The 6,000-nt window shown below is 47.0% G+C and overlaps 1 non-coding gene across 1 annotated transcript; it reads right to left on the reverse strand.

The window, feature by feature from the left end:
* Positions 1 to 372: 372 nt before the first annotated feature.
* On the reverse strand, positions 373 to 444 carry TRNAH-GUG (transfer RNA histidin (anticodon GUG)). Its single transcript has one exon. It is a non-coding gene; the product is annotated as a tRNA-His (tRNA).
* Between the last annotated feature and the right edge of the window lie 5,556 nt (positions 445 to 6,000).

The raw sequence follows: 6,000 nt of genomic DNA on the forward strand, positions 1-6,000 counted from the left end.
CTTACTGCTCAATTTGCATGAAAACCTGTCTTCAATTGACGTCTGGATTGGGCTGAGAGACAGCTACATATGTGCATTCCCTGTAGACAGCCACAACACAGGTCACTCAACTGCAACTGCATTCATCTGCATTCTGATTGGCCTGGGGGAGAGCTCCGCTCCCCTTACCGCAAATATGTTCAAGAACGATAATTTATGTCAGTAAGTACAGTATACCTACATCTTATAATCATGTGTGTTTAAATAATTTGTCGTTAGATCGTTTAAATATTGAAAAGGATCTGTTTTTAATAGACATTTTACAAAAACAACTGGTACATTTGGGAATTCTGTAAAGGAAAATCCCAACTGTCGTGACATTGCCAACCACAATGCCGTGACTCGGATTCGAACCGAGGTTGCTGCGGCCACAACGCAGAGTACTAACCACTATACGATCACGGCGAGCTACTTGGGCTCAATAACGTACAGTGACATGAAGAAATTATAATTCATAACACTCAGGGCTACTCCTGTGATAGGCTGAATGTGTTCATTGCTTCCTCATTCCTTATACAAAGGCTTTATCTCCTCAGTGGTTGATAGGCTGAAACCGTTTCCTGGCCGCCTGCTTGTGAACTGGTAGGAGTCAAAGATCACACATACACTGGTGGGCCTGTGATGGGACACTAATGCAGAGAAACACACCTGGCGCAGATATTCTATTCTGTTTATTAGACCTGCATCTCCCCTGTACCTCCTCAAGCCATCTGTATGTGAAGCAAGAAAGAGTTAAGGAACGGTCCATCTACACTTTTATTGGGAGGATGCTGCCGTGAGCTCCTCCCAGCTAATCACACAAACAGCAGTAAAGCAAGATAACTACACAGTTAGGGGGGACTACATGGTTAGGTTTTTGAGGAATTATTGAAACTGACCTCAGTGACCCATAATCGGAGCTGTGGCTAATGACTGCATGCCTAATTATGATGAAGCAAGCACCATGGCTCGTAGGGGCCCCACAACACACTTTTCTTAGCTCATTGAATTAAAGTATAAACTTCTCCCATGTGTAAGTGGTAAAGGCTTGTTAATTTTGTTGCTTTTCAAATTCACGTCTGACAACAAGACGAAGGAACATTGGGGCATCAGACGCTTTGGAAAGTAGCCACCAACCGCAGAGAAAGAGAGAAAGAGGGAAAAGACAGTATGAGGTGTGGAGAAAACAGCAGCAGGTACAAGGAGCTCAAATGAGATTAATGGCGCCTAAATAGAGCACGTAAAGGAACAGTTACAAATCTAAGAAAAGGGAAAGAAAAGACTAGGAAAAAACACAGAAAGAGCTTGTAGATGAAATTCTCTTCCAGGAACAGCAGGTTAAGAGAAATTACACAGGGAGCAGTTAAGCTTGTAACACTGGGGAGAATAGAAAAGAAAATGCAGTTTTATGAAGTGTGTTTGCCTAATCCAGCTAGCACTTTTATTTTATTTCTCTATTTGCTACTTTTATTGGTAAAGTAAGTTTCAAGTGCATGCACAGGTATGACCGAGAGAGCCAGGGTATAATAATTTGAAGCGTTTGGACCAGCGCTAATGAAGGTCGAGAGTTATAGCAAAGATATGAAAGGGGGAGCGATAATAAATATGTGATATGGCAATAGTGACACCAAAATAAGCCACCTATTTATAAAACTGACATGGAAGAAATACTAAAGGTTAACTTCTGAAATTGTAGCCGATGTTAAAAAGATTCTCATTGTCGGCAGGATTCAAACCTGCACGGGGAGACCCCAATGGATTTCTAGTCCATCGCCTTACCCACTCGACCAAGTCAAGTCAAGTCAAGTCATACCATTTATATAGCGCACTACATACCCAGAGGGTTTCAAGGCGCTTAGGAAGGGGAGGTGGATTATTTGTCAAATATCCACGTTTTAAGCTGCTTTCTGAACGCAAGGTGATTCTGGGTGAGGCGAAGGTAAGCGGGGAGTGAGTTCCATGTTTTGGCAGCCAGGTATGAGAAGGATCTGCCTCCCATGGTGGTCTTGTTGATGCGAGGTACAGTGGCGAAGGCTTGGCTGGAAGAGCGAAGTTGGCGGGAGGGGGAGTAGAAGGAAAGTCGAGAGTTGAGGCAATCGGGTCCGATGTCGTAGAGTGATTTGTGTGCGTGGGTAAGCAGTCGGAAAGTGATCCTCTTATTGACGGGTAGCCAGTGGAGGTCTTTAAGGTGACCAGAGATGTGTTCGTTGCGTGGGATGTCTAATATGAGCCTGGCTGAGGCGTTTTGGATTCGTTGTAGTTTCTTCTGGAGTTTAGCGGTGGTACCTGCGTAGAGGGTGTTTCCGTAGTCCAGTCGGCTCGTGACTAGAGCGTGGGTGACTGTTTTCCTTGTTTCGGAGGGGATCCAGCGAAATGTTTTTCTGAGCATGCGAAGAATGTTAAAGCAGGAAGAGGATACGGCGCTGACTTGTCTGTTCATTGAGAGTGAAGAATCCAGGATGACGCCAAGGTTCCGTGCGTGGTCTGTCGGGATGGGTGCATTTCCGAGGGCTTCCGGCCACCAGGAGTCGTCCCATGCAGAGGGGGATTTACCTAAGATGAGGACTTCTGTTTTATCTGAGTTCAGTTTCAGACGGCTTTGTTTCATCCATTCGGCGACTTCTTTCATTCCTTCGTGTAGGTTAGTTTTAGCGGTGCTGGGGTCCTTGGTGAGAGATAGGATCAGTTGAGTGTCATCCGCGTAGGAGATGATGTTGAGGTTGTGTTGGCGGGCGATGGCCGCGAGGGGGCTCATGTATACGTTGAAGAGGGTGGGGCTGAGTGAGGATCCTTGTGGTACGCCGCAGATGATTTCAGAGGCCTCGGACTTGAATGGTGGGAGGCGGACTCTCTGGGTTCTTCCGGTGAGGAACGAGGTTATCCATTCCAGTGCTTTTCCTTGGATTCCGATGTTTCTGAGGCGTTGTAAAAGGGTGCTGTGGCAGACTGTGTCGAAGGCTGCGGAGAGGTCGAGGAGGATGAGGGCGACTGTGTCTCCATTGTCCAGTAGAGTTCGAATGTCGTCTGTTGCTGCGATGAGGGCGGTCTCAGTGCTGTGTTTGGCTCGGAAGCCGGACTGTGAGGAGTCGAGGGATTTGTTGGCTTCGAGGAAGGCGGCGAGCTGGTTGTTGACAGCTTTCTCGATGACTTTGGCCGGGAATGGGAGAAGCGAGATGGGGCGGTAGTTTTTGAGTTCGGTGGGGTCTGCTGTTGGTTTTTTCAGAAGGGCGGTGAGTTCAGCGTGTTTCTAATCTTCTGGGAAGGTAGCGGAGTTGAAGGAGCAGTTGATGACGTCTCGGAGGTGCGGAGCTATGACGGAGTCTGCTTTGTTGAAGATGTGGTGGGGGCATGGGTCTGTGGGGGATCCAGAGTGGATGGAATTCATCAGGCGGATGGTGTCCTCAGTGGAGATTGGGTTCCAGGCGTTGAGGGTGTTAACGGGGGGAAGATGGTCAGCTGATGGTAGGGTGGGTTGGCTTCCGGGTTGGTTGTCAAAGCTGTTGTGGATGTCAGCAATCTTGTTGTGGAAAAAAGAGGCTAGGGAGTCGCAGAGGGTTTGAGAGGGGGTGATGTCGTTGGAGTTGGCCGAGGGGTTGGAAAATTCCTTGACGATGTTGAATAGTTCCTTGCTGTTGTGGGCGTTGTTGTCAAGTCGATCCTTGAATGATGTTTTCTTGGCTTTTCGGATCAGTTGGTGGTGAGTACGAATGGCGCTTTTGAAGGCATCCTTGTTGCTGGTGGATGGGTCTTTCTTCCAGGTCTTTTCAAGGGAGCGGCACAGTTTCTTGGATTTCTTGAGGTCATCGTTGAACCATGAGGCCTTCTTGTTGCCAAGTTTGTGATGGCGTTTTTTCAGTGGTGCTAAGGTGTCGGCGGTGTTGGATAGCCAAAGGGTGAGGTTGGAGGCGGCTTCGTTGGCATTAGAAGAGAGGGCTGGGGGGTTTAAAAGGAGCGATGAGGAGATCTGGTCGATGGTGATTTTGTTCCAGTTTCTTTGTAGAGTTGGTTGGAGGTGGATGATGGGTTTCGGCTTGTTGTATGTGAAGTGAACGCAGCTGTGGTCAGTCCAGAGGAGATCTGTAGTGTGGCTGAAGGAGACATGGTTGCTGGAGGTGAAGATGGGGTCGAGAGTGTGACCTGCGATGTGGGTGGGGAAGTGACCAGTTGTTTAAGTCCGAGGTTGGCGAGGTTGTCTAAGAGGGTGGCGGTGTTGCGGTCGTTGCTCTTTTCAAGGTGGAAGTTGAGGTCTCCCAGAAGGATGTAGTCTTTGGAGGGGAGCGCGTGTGGAGTGATGAAGTCCGTGATGTCTTCACTGAATTTTGCGCGGGGTCCTGGTGGTCTGTAGAGGAGGGTGCCTCTGAGTGTGGTCTTGGGGTCGATGTGGATCTGGAAGTGAAGGTGTTCAGAGTTGGCGAGGTTGGCATCAGAGCTGGTTGAAATGCGGATTGTTTTCTTATGGACGATAGCGATTCCACCTCCTGTATGGTCGGTGCGATCCTTGCGTGTGATCTTATAGTCCTCAGGGATAGCGATGGTGATGTCAGGGGCGGAGGAAGCGTTCATCCATGTTTCCGTTAGGAAGGCGACGTCAGGCGAGATGGTGTCTAGTAGGTTCCAAAGGTCAATGGCGTGCCTGTGGACCGAGCGGGTGTTGAGAAGGATGCATTGTAGGTGGTTGCGGTCGGGGATCTGTGGTGCGGTCGGAGCGGAGATGTTGTCAGTGCCGCTAAATTTGCAGGAGTAGCATATAATAAAGGGGTCCGGGAAAGATTGCATTTATGGAAGATAAAAGAAGGCCCACTTGTCTCACCAAATGCTGTAGAGAAACCTGATGTTTTACTCATGTTATCCTTAGTTCGTTTTTGTTAGACCTTGCATTCTTAAGGTGGTCCCAACCCCACCTTATTGCTTTTCACCTCCGCATTTTGCTGTATCTTTTTGTTGGCCTTAGGACTCTGATCACTTTATCGCTACTAATCAGTGCTGAAGTGCACGTGCTTCTTCCCTAATCATGTGTATAATTGGAGTATACCTGACTGACAGATTTAATTTACTTGAAAGCCCCTTGTAAAGTGGTATACCATATACCCAGGGACTGATTGTGCCGCCCAAAGAAATAGCATTTCAAACCTGTCTCAAGCCTGCTACTGCAGTGCCTGTGCTGCAGTGTACTGCCACTTCGACTTGGCATTTAAAACTACTTGCCAAGCCTTAAACTCCAATTTTATTACATATCAGTAACCCCTAAGGTAGGCCCTAGGTAGTCCTAGGGGCATCATGCTATGTAAGTAAAAGGTAAGACATGTACTGTGGTAGTTTGTATGTCCTAGTAGTATCAAACAGTCTATTACATTTTTCACTACTGTGAGGTCTGCCCCTCTCATAGATTAGCATTGGGTATTCCCTTATACTTTTTGGGGGGTAATTCCATATCAGAGAGGAGAAGCTTTATTTATTTATTGATAAATCCTATCTACTGGTGAGGTTGGATTTAATCTTACTATTGTATAAATGCCATTTTTAGAGAGTGAGCATTTCTCTGCACTTACTGCTCTATTTGCATGAAAACCTGTCTTCAATTGACGTTTGGATTGGGCTGCGAGACAGCTACATATGTGCATTCCCTGTAGACAGCCACAACACAGGTCACTCAACTGCAACTGCATTCATCTGCATTCTGATTGGCCTGGGGGAGAGCTCTGCTCCCCTTACCGCAAATATGTTCAAGAACGATAATTTATGTCAGTAAGTACAGTATACCTACATCTTATAATCATGTGTGTTTAAATAATTTGTCGTTAGATCGTTTAAATATTGAAAAGGATCTGTTTTTAATAGACATTTTACAAAAACAACTGGTACATTTGGGAATTCTGTAAAGGAAAAACCCAACTGCCGTGACATTGCCAACCACAATGCCGTGACACGGATTCGAACCGAGGTTGCTGCGGCCACAACGCAGAGTACTAACCACTATACGAT

The sequence above is a fragment of the Lissotriton vulgaris genome, chromosome 1_1 (genome assembly GCF_964263255.1).
Source record: "Lissotriton vulgaris chromosome 1_1, aLisVul1.2, whole genome shotgun sequence".
Classification (NCBI taxonomy): domain Eukaryota; kingdom Metazoa; phylum Chordata; class Amphibia; order Caudata; family Salamandridae; genus Lissotriton; species Lissotriton vulgaris.